The sequence below is a fragment of the Siphateles boraxobius genome, unplaced genomic scaffold (genome assembly GCF_051911475.1).
Source record: "Siphateles boraxobius isolate OS27281-9 unplaced genomic scaffold, OSU_SipBor_1 9, whole genome shotgun sequence".
Lineage (NCBI taxonomy): Eukaryota > Metazoa > Chordata > Actinopteri > Cypriniformes > Leuciscidae > Siphateles > Siphateles boraxobius.
In genome coordinates this window covers 17692974-17712500 of record NW_027509219.1, presented here as the reverse complement: position 1 = coordinate 17712500, position 19527 = coordinate 17692974, and positions in this window count along the sequence as shown.

The following is a 19527-nucleotide window of genomic DNA, read 5'->3' as shown; positions in this document are numbered from 1 at the left end:
ATTTGATAAGATATGATAATGAAAATATTAATTAATGGTATTGATGAATGGCTTCCGCAGAGCAACACAAATCTTGAGACCCAGAAAAAAATCTTGAGTGAAATATGATGGGGAAAAACGCATTTGTTGACGGTTTTCGTTTTCAGTCAAATCATATAGCCTATAGCCCGAGAGCATCCCGCGGCATAGAACGTCTACGGTTACGTATGTAACCCTCGTTCCCTGAGTAGGGAACGGAGACGTTATGTCGGATGACGACGAATGGGGTTTCGCTTAGAAAGCCTATCAACTCCGAGTATTACAAAACGAGCCAATGGCAAAGAAATGCCATGGGTCTGCGGAATTTGCATGGCGTAACTCCGCCCCACCTCGTGGGTATAAAAGGAGGAAGCCGGCAGCAAGCAGATATGTTTCTTCGCTGAGGAGCCAAGACTGAGCTCAGGCGATCCCCGCGGTACAGCGGAAAGTGGCAGGCAGACGTAACGTCTCCGTTCCCTACAAAGGGAACGAGGGTTACATACGTAACTGTAGACGTTCCCTTTCGTTGTCACTCCGAGTTACGTCGGATGACGACGAATGGGGTTACAAGTCTAATCACGCCACCTTCTCAGCTGTCTTCCAGTGCCCTGCGTAAATCGAGATCCCTGTCGAGACTGGACGAAGGACTCCATTTAACACAGGAATACCAAGGTACACTGGGAAGCATATCCCAAGCTAGGGGAAGTATGCAATTAATGCCAACCCGGAGGGGGGGGGGGGACTTAGAGAATACACATATGACCCGAAGGAACATATGGAGAACACTGGGGTATCCAGCCGCAGGTGGAATATTTCAACCCCAGGGGTGGCAAGGTGGCTTGCCAAGGGAAAGACACATGCTCCGAGAGGCTTACAGTGGAAATACACATGTGGGGGTCGCTCAGGGGAGGGACCATGCACACGGGAGGCACCTAGCCGACGCACAGGCAATAGACACTGGCGCCAACGTCAGGAGTGCTGGAGGAACTCAGGGCTTTCGGGGAAGCTCACCTGAGGAGAATATCGCACGTATCCAGTCCGTGGAGTGGAAAGGCGAGCAAGCGAAGACACCTGAGCGGGTCCAGTACGAGCTGGTTGAAGCGAGTACATGAGAGGACACTGGCTCCACTCGGAGATTGTAGAATCTGGCGAATGTGTTAGGTGTCGCCCAGCCTGCAGCTCTGCAGATGTCTGTTAGCGAGGCGCCATGCGCTAGAGCCCAAGAGGACGCCACACTCCGGGTGGAGTGGGCAGTCACACCAAGGGGGCACGGTCGACCTTGCTGCTGGTATGCCAAAGAAATGGCGTCCACTATCCAGTGAGACAACCTTTGCTTGGAGAGAGCCTTTCCCTTCAGCTTCCCACCATAACAGACAAAGAGCTGGTCTGAGGTCCTGAAACACTGCGTCCTGTCTACATAGACACGGAGAGCGCGTCCCCTACCCTCTTGATGGAGGCCAGAGCAACCAGGAGCGCTGTCTTCATAGACAGGAATTTAAGCTCGACTGATTGCAGTGGCTCAAACGGAGCACTCTTCAGGGCAGTTAGAACCACTGAGAGGTCCCAAGAGGGAACGAGAGGAGGGTGAGGCGGATTTAGTCTCCTCGCTCCTCTCAGGAACCTGATGACCAGGTCGTGCTTCCTCACCGACTTACCTTCGATGAGGTCATGGTGTGCGGCAATAGCGACAACATAGACCTTCAGGGTGGAGGGAGACAGCCTTCGCTCCAGCCCCTGTTGAAGGAAGGAAAGCACAACGCTGATCGAGCATCTCCGGGGGTCTTCTCGGTGAGAAGAGCACCAGCTGACGAAGAGGTTCCACTTCAATGCATAGACGTGTCTCGTGGACGACGCCCTAGCGGAAGTGATGGTAGCCACCACCGCTGGTTGTTGGGTACTCAAACCTGCCTCGTCCCGTCTAGGAGCCACACGTGGAGGTTCCAGAGATCGGGACGAGGGTGCCATAGGGTGCCCCGTCCCTGAGAAAGAAGGTCCTTCCTCAGAGGGATCGGCCAGGGAGGTGCTGTCGCGAGGAGTACTAGTTCGGGGAACCTGGTCCGGTTGGGCCAGCAAGGGGCAACCAGGATGACCTGCTCCTCGTCCTCCCTGACCTTGCGCAAGGTCTGCGCAAGAAGGCTCACTGGGGGAAACGCATACTTGCGGCCCTGTGGCCAGCTGTGCGTCAGAGCATCCGTGCCGAGCGTGCCCTCGGTCAGGGAATAAAACTGGGCGCAATGGGTCGAGTCGTGGGAGGCAAACAGATCTATCTGTGCGTCCCCGAACTGGTCCCAAATCAGCTGGACCGACTGGGGATGGAGTCGCCATTCTCCAGGGAGTGGCTGAAGCCTTGAAAGCTCGTCGGCTGCACAGTTCAGCGCTCCGGGAATGAAAATGGCTCGAAGCGACCTCAGATGCTTCTGACTCCATAGGAGGAGGTGGCGGGCGAGTTGTGACATACGGCGCGAGCATAGACCACCTTGACGGTTGATGTACGCTACTGTGGCGGTATTGTCTGATCGGACTAGTACGTGTTGACCCCTGAGCAGCGCCCGGAAGCGGTGCAGGGCAAAGCGTACTGCCAACAACTCGAGGCAATTGACATGCCATAGCCGCTGGGGTCCTGTCCAGAAGCCCGCAGCAGCATGTCCATTGCACATGGCGCCCCAGCCCGTGGTGGAGGCATCTGTTGAGACAACATTTCGGGAAGCTCGTTCCAGGGGGACACCCGCCCTGAGAAAACTGAGGTTCGACCACGGGGTGAAGAACTGACGGCAGGTCGGAGTAACTGGTACTCGGAGCGTGCCGTGTTGCCATGCGCACCTCGGGACTCGGTCGTGAAGCCAAAGCTGAAGCGGTCTCATATGAAGCAATCCGAGGGGCGTGACCGCGGCTGCAGATGCCATATGCCCCAGGAGCCTCTGAAAGAGTTTCAGTGGAACCGCACTCCTGCCCTCGAATAGTCTCAGGCAAGTCAGCAGTGACTGCGCGCGCTCGCTCGTAAGCTGCGCGGACATGGCGACCGAGTCGATGTCCATACCGGGAAAAGAGATCCTCTGCACGGGGCAAAGTTTGCTCTTCTCCCAGTTGACCCGAAGGCCCAGACGAGCTAGGTGCCGAAGCACTAGGTTCCTGTGTTCGCAAACCTGAACTCGAGAGTGAGCTATGATCAGCCAGTCGTCGATATAACTCAGGATGCGAACCCCGTGTTCCCGAAGGGCTGTAGAAGCCGGACCTCATCTCGGCTGGAGGGACAGTCTCGATTGCACCCTTCGCCAGCAGGGTGGCAATCTCTGCTTTCATGATGGGGGCATAGCCACCGACAAAAGTGGAGCAGACTCCCCAAGCGGGGAGGAGACCGTGCAAACTGAATCGCATAGCCGAGCCTGATGGTCCGCGCGACCCAGCGGGACAGACGGGGAAGCTCTAACCAGGCTCCCAGGAACTGAACCAGCGGGATCATGCGAACCACAGGCGTCCCCCGCGGAGGGGCAGCGAAGCGGAGGAACTGGCCCAGACGTGGACGGCATAGCGGCCCGATGTGGGGGAACAGTTAGCAACCGCGCCCTGGCAGAGGGGGCCAGGGGAGGACCAGGCTGGTCGTGGACGTGGACGGTCCGTGGACGGCACGCCGTGTCAGCCACCTCTGGGACAGAGGGGGACGAGGAGAGCACGGCTTGTGGGCGGCGCTCTGTGACGTCCTAGAACTCTCTGTGCTCAGAGACGGGAGAGTCAGCTCTTTGGAGAATAAGGATTCTTCCCCGGCCCTCCCCCGGGGAAAGGAGTGGTCCTGCTACCAACTCCTGGAAAGAACTGAGTCCCATCTCTGAGGAGCCCATCTCAAGAGCGCCGCTTAACCCGGCGTGTAGCGGGGTGTGGGGCTGGAGAGGACTGTGGCGTCCGAGGGCGGGAGGGAGGGCGCCTTCGGCGGTGGGCAGACCGAGGGATCTGAGCGGACGGCGGGGCCGTCGGGACAGAATCAACGTCAGTCTGCTCATGGGCGGCTGAGAGCTGTTGGGCAAGCCCTCAACCGCACCGCCGAAGAGGCCGACCTGGGATATGGGAATGTCGGACAGACGGGTCCGCGCGACATCCACCACATCAGACAGGTTCAGCCACAGAATGGTGAGCATCACCTGACCCAGGGAGCGTACGGCCACTTTCGTCGCTCAGAGAGCAAGGTCAGTGCTCAGTGAAGAGCCCTGGGTCAGTCCCGCCCTCGTGCAGGTCCATGAGCATCTGGGTCAGGTGGACCAGCAGAATGACCATGGCATGCAGTGAGGCGGCTGCCAGTCCCGTGACGCTATAGGATCTCGCCACAAGCGTAGAAAACTACAGCCACAGGCGGGTGCTTAGGATTGCGCCGAGAAGAAGCACTCTGAGGACACATAGCATCGCAACAGAGCGTTCAGCCGGGGGGACCCCAGTGTACCCATGGGCAGCGGCCCCATCGAGGGGAGGGAAGGCGGATGAGATCAGCGAGCGGTCCGAGAAGACAAGGGGGTCTTCTAGGACTTCGAGATCTCATCATGCACGTCCGGGAAGAGAGGTATTGGGGTTTGCCGTGGACGAGGGTCGGCGGCCTTACCCAAAACCCATCGTCCCAGGAAAGCATGGCCGTCATCTCTGGATCAGACTCAGGCACAGCCGAATGCACACCGGAAGGTGGCAGCTGTGACGAGCCCTCACTTCCAGAAGACTCAAACCCACCTAGTGATGCTGCAACAGACATGGCATCTTCCTCTGTAGCTTCAACTGAAACACGCGGGCCACCAAAGGGTAGACTCGCGGGAATCAGCAGTTCACTAGCAGGCACCGTCATTGAAGAGGGGGGCTGGGGTCGCGGACACATAGTTGGCGCCTTGATCCAGACCGTAACCCTCAGGTCACCCTGGCCACAAGCCGAAGATCGGGGAGTGGATGAGGGGACTCTCACTCTTGCGAGTTCACCGAGTCTCGACCTATATATGACGCGATGATCACGTTCCAGCGAGTACATGAGTCACCCACGAGCGCTGTTCAAGCATGATCAAAGCCCAAACACACTAGACAGCGCTCGTGCCCATCAGAGTCCGATACCAGTCCGCTGCAACCAGAAATGCACGGGCGAGCCGTCTTTAAAAAGACGTGCCGCATGCGAGCTCTTTTATGAGAGGAGAAAAAAACTCCGCGATTTTGAAGCACACAGGGAGACACACACACACACTGGCAGATCACTTCACAGATGAGCAGGCACTGTGAGCTCGCTGCAGATCGCCGTCACACTAACACCGGAGAGAGAAACTCGTCTCGTAGAGCGAAGTCAGAGATGACTGTGGAGTGAAGAAATACTCTTGGCTCCGAAGCGAAAACATATCTGCTTGCTGCCGGCTTCCTCCTTTTATACCCACAAGGTGGGGCGGAGTTACGCCATGCAAATTCCGCAGACCCATGGCATTTCGTTTTGTAATACTCGAAGTTGATAGGCTTTCTAAGCGAAACCCCATTCGTCGTCATCCGACGTAACTCGGAGTGACAACGAAAGGGAACTATAGTTCAGCAAGCAAGTTGATAGCCGCTCTGACGGATTCGGTAAGTTGATTTCAGTGAAAGACTCAATAAATTTGGCGATTCTTCTGAAGCATTCCCATAATAATGTTTATAAAATTAAAAAATGTAATGTTCCATTAATGTTTGCATAACCACTCTGTTAGGTCTTCTGATATAACAGGGTGGACATTCTAATCTAAAATAAGCCAATTCACTGTGTCTGAGCAAAAACAAGCTAGAAGGTTTACCAAATAAAGAATTGCTTGGTATTTAAAATTGTAATTTTAAAACTGATTTTTTTTAAAGTAAATTTTTAATCTTTTGCTTAAAAGAGTGGACTACTTACAAAGGCTGACCTCATCAAATTTGGAACATGGTAAAAATTGACAACTAAAATAATCTTACTGACTTTCCCAAGTTGCTTTCCATCCAAAGAAGTGATGATAGCTTTATTAGTCTATGATATGATTTATTTTTTTCAACTTTAATTTAAAGGAAAAGTAGTCAGAAATAACAATGTGGAAAATAAAATGAAGGACAAGCTAAAAACCTTGATTATAATTGCTAATATCAGAGGTGTAAAATCCAGGTTCAGAAAGTCCTCCTTAGTAGTTTTTTTGTTCCAGTCACCTCGATTTGCTAATTGGCACAGATATTCAGCCAGGAGATATATTAATTAGTGAATCAAATCATGGATGGAATAAACATATGGCAGGACTTTTACTTTCAGACCCCTGGACGTTTACACCTCTGGCTAAAATAAAAGTAATAAAGAATAATTAAATAAATAAATTCGAAAAGAATAAATACACGAGAGAGAATCTTTGCTGATATACCCAACTATGTAAGAAAATCTAAAAAAATACCTATAGTAAGTGTTGTAGTTATCATGAAATTTGGATAGGCCTACATGTCGCCCAGTGGACATAGGAAAAATGGTGATAGTTATATGGTGGTTCATAATGATTAGAATTCAAATGGTGTTATTTATTACTATAAAGACAGGTTTAAAATTTATATTGTTCAACATTTTAAGGCAGTAAGATCATAATCTTTACAGGAGACAAAAAATGCACCGAATGACAGCTCAGCTGGGAAGTTGTATGCTATTATATGGTAACCTTCATTCCTGGAAATTCTCGCGACACGAGAAGAGCGGAGGCAATAGGCCTACCGTCAGTCGTATAATCCTCGATTATTTTGATCGATTCCAAAACTCCAAATACATTTTGAGAAATGTAGATTTCAGGTAGAATCACATCGTAATGTACAACTGTGCACTAAACATAAGTAGAACAAGTAGGCCTATACACAATGCAGTAACATCCGATTTAACCAGACCCGTGTCAAGCTCGTTAAAGGACAAGAAGCTTTTACTCACTACGACCACAGTGTGGCACAAGTCGGCAACATTTATGGGCATCATTTGTGATCTATTTTAAAGCAGAGATCTGCTGTCTAATACACTGCACGACTAGACTCATGCTATATTAATAAACAACAGATGATTAATTTTCATTTCTAACTTCATATTTTAATCAAACAGATTTAATTCACTGTCTGTTTTAGTGTGAAACGTGTGATTGTGCATCATTGAGGTTTAATTCAGTTTGGTAGTTCTTGGACATTTACATACTTTATTGTGCCATAAATGTCTGAATACACGAAGAAGGGGGAGCTCTGCTTTTGTTGATGAATACATCTATAGAAAAGAGGCACTTTTAGTACATCACTGTTGTCAAAGGCATGATGTAGCTAAATCTATAAAGAGCCATTCTTGATTTTAAAGCCATTTTTATCCGGTATTTTTTTTCTAGTTTCCAACAAAGCTTCTACTCAGCAAGCTGCAACTTTTGTTTTCTTTTATGATCTACTCATAATCGAGGCATTGATTGGGCCATTGTGGCGTATAATTATTTTTTATTGGTCTGTGACATTTGTTTATTCACATTGAACTAAAGCTCAATCTTTATTGTTGAAAGTCTCTTTATATGTCTAAGCACAAATCAAGCAGAGACATCTCTCCCATTCAGTGCCTGGACTACTCTGATACCAAACATCATTATGCACGCAACTATCACATACTGTTCATGCCATCAGAATAAAACTCCGCCAAGGGAGATATTGACGTTATGCATAATTTGGAGTGATAAAAACAAGATAAGAGCATTTCAACTGTGTGATACTGGGTTTTTAGCATGCAAGTCTTTACTAGACGCAGCAAAGAGTGTTGGTAGCACATATGTGCTGTTGTCTCACAGGCACCGTCTCCTTTGAAAGTTGGAAGCTGTGCAACACAAGAGGACTGTCACACTCACTGCAGTGAACTGAGTTCATAATTACATTACTCAAAGGTCACGACCTTCTTTGACTACATCATGAAACCATATAAGTTCTGTTTTACATCAGTTGTCTCTGTTCTCATGTATTTCACTTAAAACAAATGGCGTCCTCTCATACTCCAATTAAAAGAATCCGTTGTTTTAAACTCACAACGAGTCTGAAAGCAGCCCAGCTATTACTGTAAATCCCAAACAGCCAATAGTCTTGCTCAATTCGGAGCCTCATAAATGACAAGAAAACAAACTGTGCTCCAGGAAGTGGGAGGTGGACCAGGTCGATTTTAATTAGAAGGCAGATCAATTTTTAGTTTTTGTTTCCCTTTCCATTTATATGGACTATGAATTAAACCTTTTAAAAGTAATATTGCAGACTTTGTCCATAAACGTGCTAAAAGCAAGAGGGAATGCAAATGTTATACTAGGACCTGAAGATCCTCAGGCTGACATGTAGAGATATGACCATTTCCTGTGGAGCAGTGGTTCTCACAATTTTCAAATGCACATCCCAAATATGGTATATTTCCAAAGTTTCTTTGCTATAATTATGATAAAGCTGCTTATAAATATGCATGTCTGTAGCCCCTCAGGTCCTACTTGCCCCGCTCTGTCCGGACCTCGAACCCAGGTAGCCGGCATGGGAGGCGGACGCGCTAACAAGGGCGTGAGTCTGCAGCCTTTAGCATCAGTCGCTAGTGCGCATCTTGAGATCAGGGGAGTGAGGTTTACAAACACAGCACTTTCTAGCTGGCCTCCTTTATAATTCCAGTTTCATAGCATGCTAGAAATCTCACTGCTGTCTGATCAGCCTATTTTCCTTGTTTCTTGATATTTTTTTCACTGTGTAATAATAAGTGTTTCTAAAAAAATGTATGCAGCTTTTGCAGTTTTGTTGGTGCTAATTAAAAATGACTGGAAAATCTCACCAAAGCAAATTTCATTTGACTGGTTGCAGGGATGCCACATTAGAGAAACTATTGTGTCCAAAATGACCTTTAGTTACGGCTGTAGCAGAATTCTTCCACTGACATTTAAAAATTTGTGCTTTTTGTTATACAACATATCAAACTATCAGGCTCATGTGTTCATATTTATATTTAAAATGTACATCATTTACATGAATCAGTGAATCAGTAAGACATGATCAATCCAAGTCTTCTGAAGACTCCTTTATATGATGAAAAGATTGAATTTAGGCTTTTATTCACATATAAACATCGATTTACATACACTCTTCGAAAAGTCTGTAAAAATAGATGTGAAATAGCCCAATGTGCAGAAATTTTCCTTATTGATATTTTCATAGGTGTTTTGTATTTTGTATTAGGCATTTCAGTTAGTTGTGTTTTATGGTTAAACAAAATGTCGGACATAAATATCTAATGCCTAGTCTTCTCTCGTCTTGCACTGTTGTCACTCCTATAATCCTTCCGGAGTTCCTCCGTGGGACTCGAGACCGGTGTGGCTCATTAACACTCACGCCACCGCCTTCGCTCCATTCCCACGACTCTCGGCCCCGCCCTGCTCGCCACAACCATCAAACATAGAAATTTATCTAATCAAGGTGCTCTGAAAGTTATTAAAACTGCCTGAAAGATGACATAATTATGGATTTCTAAGACAGTGCATAATGTTAATGCCAAAGATTAACACATGCAGTGTGATTGGTTGTGATGTGAATTATTATGAGGGGCTGACTTACAGTTGCTTTGGTAGATCAGAACCAGATTACATCTGCAGATTCTGCGCTGTAGTGAATTATTCCATATTGAGAGACACTTGGAGTGTTCACAGATCATCTAAGCACTGAGCAATAGCTACTTGTGACTGCCTTTATGTGTCATTTATTCAGACTAGACTATTAGAGAAGATTTAAACCTGCCAATGGAAGAGGAGCAAGAGAGAGTTGGATGTACTCATTTAGTACACGCTCACACAAATCTCCAATATTCATTTGTTAAACCTTACAAAGTTGCATATTTGTGAAATTTAAAAGCACTATTATTGTAAAAACTTTATCCCTGTTATATGTGCACATATTATAATGTACCTTTTTGTTTTATTTTCTGATGTAGAGTAAGTTCCCTCTGTAATTTGTGCAAATGCGATTGTCTCCTTTCTTCGGAATCTTGATAAGATATCCCTCTTTCCAGTCAGCTGGTGTTTGTTCCACATCCCAGATCTTCTTAAACAGTGGGTAGAGCATTCCCACTGTTGTTTCAATGTCCGACTTCAGCGCCCTTAGCTGGGATGATGTCTGGTCCTGCTGCTTTGCCGTTCATGAAAGGCTTGATGGCAGTCCTAATTTCTTCTCTTGTGGGTGGGTTGTCTTGTCCAATATAGGTAGGTACGTTTCGGCAGGTTCGATGTCTGGAGGATTTTTCAGTGTTGGTCAGAGGAATCATGCTGCTATCAGTTCTGGGGAAAGTATTCAATAGGGTTCTGCTGAACAGATTGAAAGACTCAGTCGACGCCCTCCTTAGAGACCAACAGGCTGGCTTTCGCAAAGATTGATCCTGCACGGACCAAATTGCAATGCTGCAAATTATAATTGAACAGTCGTTAGAGTGGAACCAGAGACAATTTATACAGACCCGTCGCCAGACCTCAGTCTTAAGGGGGGCATATGAAATGTATGGGGGGGCACAATTATTATTAGCCAACAGAATGTATATTTATAATAATCAACTCTAGTCGCGCAGCACGTAATCATCACGTTAAACATATAACCAACAGCAATATGACCAGGTAGCCTATAGCCTAATGTTACACCACATTACACAGAAGCAATGTTATGAATATCCATAAAACACTTGACTATACAACATATTAGATGTAACACCAGAAACATCTCTCAAACATTGCATTTTAAAGCAGTCAACAGAGGGATATGCATTGCCATGACACACACACACACACACACACGCACGCAAATACACTCGCACAGATACTTTGAGTGGAGGCAGCGCTGTCATCTCTCCAGTCCCAGTACAGCGGGAGGAAGCGTTTCTCCGAGCAGAATCTCCTCATCAAAGTATCATTCCACTCGGAAGGAACTGAAGCGAGTAAGCCGGCGAAAACTCATTTTGAAACAGCTTTCAAAAATGCGCGCTAACTGTTGAGCGGCTTAGTTGTACGTTACGTACATAGCCTAACGTTCTTTCGTAAGGCCGTGATAGGCTGTTGCAGTGTAGATTCCCATCAATCAAACTAAATCACACCATTGTTTCTTTATATTTTTAATATTTTAATGATAAAGAATGCAACATTAATGCAACACAAAATTAGCAGCTATGATAATATTAAAATTAAATTAAGATTAAATTATATGTGCCTCAATTTGGGGGGGCACAAGCATTTTTTGGGGCGGGCCCGGCCCCCTATGGCCCGCCCATAGCGACGGGTCTGAATTTATATAGAGACATGCTACTTTCTCAATCCTCAATATAACTATATAGGAAAAACCCATAATGCCAAAAATGCCGGTTGTATGCACATGTCCCACTCCTTCCGCTGGAAAGCCAGTCGTCTGCTTTTAACAGTCAAGCCGGGAAACATTTAAGCCTATCGTCTGGTACCACTGACGCATGCGCACAGTTGAGGTTTGCGACAGTGGAGACGATTTGGCGACAGTGAGTTGTGTTGTTTGCAAGATCAGATGGAATCCACATGGAAGAGGGTGATAAAAACGCAAAGGCAACGGACTACTAAGGTAGTTAAAGCATGCTCGGCAAAACACCGCCATTTTGGATAGAGACGTACATGAAGTTGGTGTCGTGAACCCTTGCGCATGCGTAGTAAAAGTATAACTTGTGGGAATAAAGACGTTTTAAACCTTGTTTTGGGGCAAAGTCATCAAACTTTTTCAGCGATTTTTATCATATTTTACTGCTGTTTCTATACATGCTGTTTTTATGTACAGGAGTGAAAGTGCAGTTCTGGCTCTCTGCCCATTCATTTAGATACGAGCCCGGTCTTGTTAGTCCGAAATAGCTGCCCGGAGGCGATGCCAAGATGGCGGCCGAGTGGCATGACTTGCCTAAAAGGACTTTGGTGGAACTCACCCCTATACATCAACTTCCTTGACCAAGAGAAAGCATTCGACAGTGTGGACTAAGAGACCCTATGGAAGCTCCTTCATCATTATGGGATACCTGAAAAAATCTCCACCATTATCAGGAACTCATATCAGGATCTAAGCTGTAAAGTGATACATAGAGGGCAACTCACGGAGACAATCCAGGTAAAGACAGGCGTCAGACAAGGATGTCTACTCTCGCCATTTCTCTTTCTACTGGCGATCGACTATATTATGAAGACCTCTACAGCTCAGAGAAGGAATGGAATCCAGTGGACATCTTGGAAGCAGCTTACTGACTTTCACTTCGCAGATGACTTGGCCCTATTATCACATACCCAGCAGCAGATGCAGGAGATAACAACCAGTGTAGCAGATACCTCCGCACAAATTGGCCTCAACATTCACAAAGGCAAGAGTAAGATCCTCAAGATAAACACAACCACCACTAACCCGATCACACTTGACTGAGAAGTACTGATAGAGGTGGATGCCTTTACCTACCTGGGTAGCGTCATCGACAGGCAGGGAGGCTCAGATATGGATGCCAAACAACAGATAGGGAAAGCACTAACAGCATTTATACAACTGCGGAATATATGGAGATCTAAAGAACTATCAACCAAGACCAAAGTCAAGATCTACAATACCAATGTACAACGTAAAAGCATTTCTTCTGTATGGAGCAGAAACTTGGAAAACAACAGTTGCCATCAGAAAGAAAACACAAGTCTTGTTCAACAACAATGAACTCTGGAATAAAACCAACCAGATGCCTGCAGAAGAAGAAATTAAAAAACGACGTAGGAGATGGATAGGGCACATTTTACGTAAGCCAGCAGATAAAATCACCAGGCAAGCCCTAACGTGGAACCCACAGGGCACACGGAAAAGAGGCAGACCAAGAAACGCATGGCACCAAGAACTGGACGCAGAACTTAAGATAATGAAGATGACCTTGAACCAACTGGAGAGGAGAGCACAGGACAGAGACTCTTGGGGATCCCTTGTAGACGGCCTATGCCCCAATAGGGATGGAAGACATAAGTAAGTAAGTAAGTAAGAAGAGTAAGTTGTTTTAACATTTGCATTCTATGACTTTTAAACATGTGGTTCCCCTACCATATATGTAACAAACGTACTGCTCATATTGTCACAGTGTGGTTGCATGCACAGAGAGTTGAGGCGTGAATCTATCATGAATCGTCACACACCAAAACCACTCTAGACCTCGGGAATACATAGCGAACCAAACTTTACATAGAGAACAGACAAAAAATTTATCTGAGAAGTGTGAATAAATACACAAGATAAATAAGGGATAAAAAAGGAACAGGTGTGACTTATAATAATAATAATAATGACCAATGAGTAACTAAGGAAATCAGGACTAAACACAGGTAAATAATTAAACTCAAAGAACCAGAAATATATACATGATAATTGACACACATTGCATGTAATGGAAATACAACTCTAAAGCATTAATTTTTTTTTATAATTAATACCAAGTACATAAAATAATGCACAATGTATAATATTTATAAATGCACAAATAAATGTACAGTAATTTTAGCTTAACGAAAATATACCACTTCTTATTGGGAACAACTCCAAACGGATAGAGGTATAGTTAACACAAGAAATATATTCACTGGGTGCAAATGAAAAGGCCAGGGACACTCAGCAAAACAGCTGTACAGTACAGTATTTATGCACAAAAAGCTTTACCTTTTTAACTTTACCTGGGTCTACATCAGTCCAGCTGAGATTATATTTCTCAATTGGTATCAAAGGTTTTAAAGCAAAAATTCTCAGATAATTCTATCCAGCCTCCTTCTCCCACCTCCCCTACCAATGCAAGCCAGTCCTACAGCCCTGCCTCCGCTGGTTCCCTTCAGTCCCTTGGCTTCAACCACCAACTCAGATCTGCCTCCGGTTTTCCAGTCTCCAGCTCCACCTTGGCAAGGTGATCCCCTGGCTCCACTTCCAGCTGCTGAATCCTGCACTTCACCTCGGCCTGTCAAACAGTCTGCTACACCTGGGGCCATTGTCCTTACGGCTCCACTGGGCTCCCTCATCCCTCTGGCTCTGCCTTGGTCAGTCATTGCACTGCCTGTGCCACAGACTTCCGGGGCCTTCAGCTGCACTTTTTTCCCTCCATAATTTCGGCTCTGTCGGGCTCCGCCTCGGTCCTCAGTCCCACCGGCTCAACCTCAGTCCCCTTGCATCCTGTCTCCCAGTCCACGGAATATTATCATATTTTCCAGAGGAAGACGTTATCTGAACATATCGTTTGCCAAGCCATGTTATTTTTTGTAAGACGACTTGGAACCCCCAACTGCAAGAAGTCATGCAATACCTGGTTCATAAAAATTTCTTGGAACTCTTCTTTTTTTGTCCTCTGGCTCTTTTCAATGTATTGTGGCTTCTTTAGCAGGGAATTCACAGTCCGCATTTTCATCTGTGTTATCTCTGGTCCTAATGCTAATTTGTGCTGCTCTTAGTAGATCTTACTGTCTGTGTTCTTTCATTTGCGTCAGGAGTAGAAACAATTGCCACTCCCATTACCGCATTTATGGAATTGCGCTCTCACGCTATTTTGCCCTATTTAGTAAATCTGGCCCAAGGTGTGATATCAGTAGCAAACAGCCAATCACATGCTGTGGAACAGTGAAATCAAGCGTAGCGTCAGTTCTGGCAGGTCATGTTAGTCAAGCTCGGATCAGCTGACTCTCAGCTGATCCACGTCTACTAATAGAAATATGACGCCCATCACAGCATTCATATATAAGCTCCTTCAGTATTAGCAACAGCTATTGCGTTTCACAGGAGCTAATTACCCTCCTCCCTCCCCAGCTCCTCCTCTCGTCAGTCAGGATTTAGCATTCTGATTGCCCTTTGAATCAGACTAAATTCTAGAATTATGTTGTACATTAAAAATTTGAATTAATGATATCTGTAATACATTAATGTTGGTTCTATTCTGTTTACCCTAAGAGGGATTTTTGCTGATCTCCCTGCTAGACTGCATGGATGCGCAGGGAGTTCTTGCCCAGACCAGAATCATACCGCCAATCCATACTGTATGCTAATTTTCAATCGTATTTGATGATAGATGACAGAAACTGCGATTTACTTCTTGTGAGAGTTTTTCTCTGTTTTTCAGTTTTATCTTCATGGTTCCTTGTATTCCTTGGTTGTTATGTTAATTTACATCATTATAGAAAACCTCCATTTAGATCCGTCTCTCCTGGATTTCTTAGTCTGCCTGCAAATTACAGGTCAGTGCAGGGGTCCACAGCAATTTATGCAACTCTCTATTACTTGCAGCATCATTACTTAGGTTCATAAATTTAGCTACTGCCAGCCAACCTCATGTGCCCTCCATGATGTAAAGTGTGTGTAGGAGATAAATGGAGATTCTCCTCTCCGACAGGCAGAGGGGTCGGACAGCATTTCCATGGATTTAAATGAACACAGAACTCTTTGTACTGTCAAGCTATAACCACCTTCTATTCTTCTTAAGTCCATAACGTCAGTTTACTTGGTCTCCCTGGAGAGCTGCCCTCAGCATGCCATTTCTCAGCCTTGGAAAAAACACTATCTACATTGCAATTTTTGCCTTTTACATAGTTGAGGTAACCATGGATACTACAGCCATACATGAGATTTCTGTTTGATTGTACATTGTCTGGATTTCATACATTTATTTGAATCTTAAAGACCATGTAGACATGGTTGAGGAAAAGCTTAATTGAATTTTAGCTTTCCCTTCACTATCTGCATTTCTGTTGATATTACCCAGCAAGCAATAGCCGTTCATTTCACTGTCTCTAGACCCGATATAGTTTGACTTTGAGTAACCCACTTCTAGCCAAAATAACCTTGATTTGATTTCATGTCGTTTTGCCAATATAACTTGCATGATGTAGCCTATGATATTCCATCATGTAATCAATGTCAACAGTGATTATAAGGTGTTTGGTTTAAATTTTTTTTGACATGTTAACTAATTGATGACTAGTCTATTCTTGGGCTATGGTTTAGACATCTATATTCAATTTTCAGTGACAGCCCAAATTTTGCCTCGTTTTAGCCTTTACCTCATGGCTGTGTTTGGACGGCTATTAGACGTCTTTTAAACACAAAATTGCTTCCTGGGTAAAAGCAAGATGCCAAAAGCAAATGACCAAGGGAAGGACTCTCACCATCACTGACATTTGGGTAAAAGGATGAAGGAATAGGAAGCACAATCCCACCCTCTGTCCATGTGCCAAGTCACCCTGGCAAGATATTTCACCAGACATCACCATGGATTACCATGGACAGAGGTTGCTTTCATTAAACACTGCTGCATATTCTAAGTTTGAGGCTTCAGTAGGTCTTTATGCTTTTAGCAAAGCCTCTCTGATAAACCAAATTTTCTGACAACAACAAAAAATTAGAGCTTCAAAGATAGATCTTTCTGTTAATTTAGTGGAAAACTCAATAAATATGATTATTCTTTGTGATCAAACAGCGAAAATATATATATTTTGTTATATTAATTACTTTTTTACTTTTGTTTAACTTGCTGCGCAAAGGTTGCCCAGAAAAAAAAGGAGTGTAAAAACACATGCTAATGAAATGCTGCACAACTACATCCCCAGTGGGTCCCTTCATTTTAGTGCAGTACCTAACCTTTACTCAAACACATTCTGCTTTCTGTTGTCACACTCTAATGTACTTTCCCTGTTCCTTCTCTTCCATAATGGTGTTGCAGCTGTGGATGGAAAAAAGTATCAAATTTAAATAAAACATGTATATACAGCATGCTGTTCTCATTCAGCACGAATAGTCAATTAGGTTATGTGCAGTTTTATAACATCACATTTGGTGTATAATATAATCTCATATAAGTTGTAATGCTGAAAACCATAAGCTGAGAAAAGGAGGAAATTTAACAGCTCTAGTCTTTTTTCACTACCTCCATGCACCTTGCTTTTACTCGTGGGTACCCCCGGCCTGCGAGGGGCGATGGGTGTATGTGGCGAGGAGGACGAGGCCGAGGGCCGTGAGAGAGCAGCGCGAGGCCGGTGGTGTGATTACAGATGGGCGACACCTACGCGACGCACCGGTCTCGTATCTCTCACAGAGGATCGGAAGCATGAAAGGAGGAGCGACGACAGTGAAGAGCGAGAGAGGACAGGTCTGGACCATTGACTGTAAAAAAAGATGGATGACACCCCTTCGTTCTCTTCCATTGGTGAGAAGTGAAGCCGCCAGTGTCCCAATATGGAGCTGACATCTTGGGACTTGAGTCTGCGCAGTTGCGATCTCGGGACCAGACCTGCGCAGTAGTGAGTAGGAAGTAAAGCCGCAAAATCAACGCCCCGCCCACACTCTCGCCGAATACACTCTCCCAGTTCCTGCACTTTTTTTTAAGTGGCCTATGTCTGCTCTGTTTCTCCGTTCTGCTACAATTTTGATGTCTGATGATTGCAGTACAACAAGAGGCTTGTTAAAATAAAGTAAATACAATCTCCTCAGTCCTCCGAAGATCCCGAAGTCCGTTGGTGCTTCAGTGACTACTTCGCTAAGAGAACCTGTCAATCATGACGTCACAGCACCGTTTTTATAGCATAAAATAAAGAACTAAAACAAATTTATTTTAAAAACAGACACTTGAACTTACATAAGCATGATAAAAACGACAGTAAATGACAGAAACTACCTTTGGAAAAAATATATTTGAAGTGTAATTTATTTGTTTAGTTGGTCTCCCGTCCCGTTGAATAACACGGGGAGAAGGGGTTCATGGCCTATACTAGGACCAGTCACGGGGGGCGATCGAGACGCTTTGGCTTCAATTTTCAGGGCTTGGGCAGCACGCTTGGTCTGGACTTGTGTTTTATTTTGTTATACTGTATGTGACAGCAGTCGTCCATGAAGGGCTATTTGTGTTAAACAAATACATGTCACTTGAAAACATTACTGAAATGTTAATGAACTCAACAGGTGGGAATCTGTTTTAAAGTGTTGCTTTGCATTGTTGCTTCATAATCAGATTAACAGAACAAGCTTGAACAAAATGACTCAGCATGAGGAGGATGAAAAATCAATATTTGCTTAAACCCCTCAAGGCATCACTTGCTGTTCTTCACTAGCAGCAGGCCTACATTATAATTCCAGATCATCTGAATCTTTCTAGCTGTGCTTTTGCTTGTACAACTGTAAGGTGATTAAGTGACTGCTTGTGAAAGGAGTAAATGGCGGTAATTACTGTTCTTGTCAGAAGGAGGGAATTGCAGTCTGATTATTAAATTATATGGAACATGGATCCTTTGTTATTAAATCATGTTAAGGTTGCTCAAACGTGGGATTAAAAGTTACTGAACACTACTTGACTTGCATACATATTTCTCAGTAGGCTACATAAAATAGCGTAGTAATCAAATAACCCATTTATCAGGTTCAATGATACCCCTTTTCCACCAAAGCGTTTTGAGAGCCGGTTCGGAGCCGGTGCCTGCGCGCGAACCAGTTCTTTGTGTTTCGACAGCCAAAGAACCGGTTCTCGGCCAGGAAAACTGGTTCCAAAGCGGCACCAACTCTTTGCTGGACTAGAACCAGAGAACCGTTCTTTTACCACGTCATGCTTACGTCGGGGGCTGGGGGCGGGTTTAGATGTGTCCTAAACATCTTTTCTGACCGCAAAGCCAGGAGAAACATTTGCAGAAACACGATGTAGTCCGCCATTGTAATTGTTATGCTTGAAGTTGGCGCAAGCGTTTCTAGCTTTTTTTAAAAAAATTTTATTGAAAACATTATGTAAGCAAAGAAGAAAACAGTCACAAAATAGAACAAATAAACGGAGAGAAAAAAAAGACAAGACAGGTGTACATAACTAATCAGAAAAGATTACATATCAAAGGAAAAGATTAAAAGACTTACATATTCCAATTGTTTTTAAAGCCTTCTTGGTTCACGAGTTAGAGATAATCCCAAAGTAATGTTGTACTTGCAAGCGTTTCTAGCTGAGACGTACAGCGACGTACACAGTGACGTAACGACGTCGTTCGCTGGGCGCTCTAGAAGTGGAAAAACAAACAGGTTCTGAGGAGGTTCGCAAGTTGAACCAACTCCGAACCAACTTTGAACCAGCACCAGTTCCGAACCAGTTCTTTTTTGGTGGAAAAGGGGTATGAGAGTATACATTAAAAAAATACGTAGGCTACATCAGTGTCTACGTACAAAAAAAAAAGATTAATTGTACACATCTTGATCAAATTATCGCATTTAAAATAGAAGAGGTATAGAAGCATAGAAGAGGTGTTTTAAAATAATTGAAGGAATGATTCGCATTTTAATGTATTTTTGATTAAAATAAATAGACCCAGTGACCAAATTGGTATGCCTCATTTGCCATGTTTGAATAAATCATGCTACCGTAAGATATCTTGATAACACATACAGATTATGTAGTAGTCAGTTAGGAGCTGTCCAAACAGCCGTAGACATTGTTTCGAACACTCTAATGGTGTAAACCTGATTGATCCTCTGTGCAGGCCTCTTACAAGAACA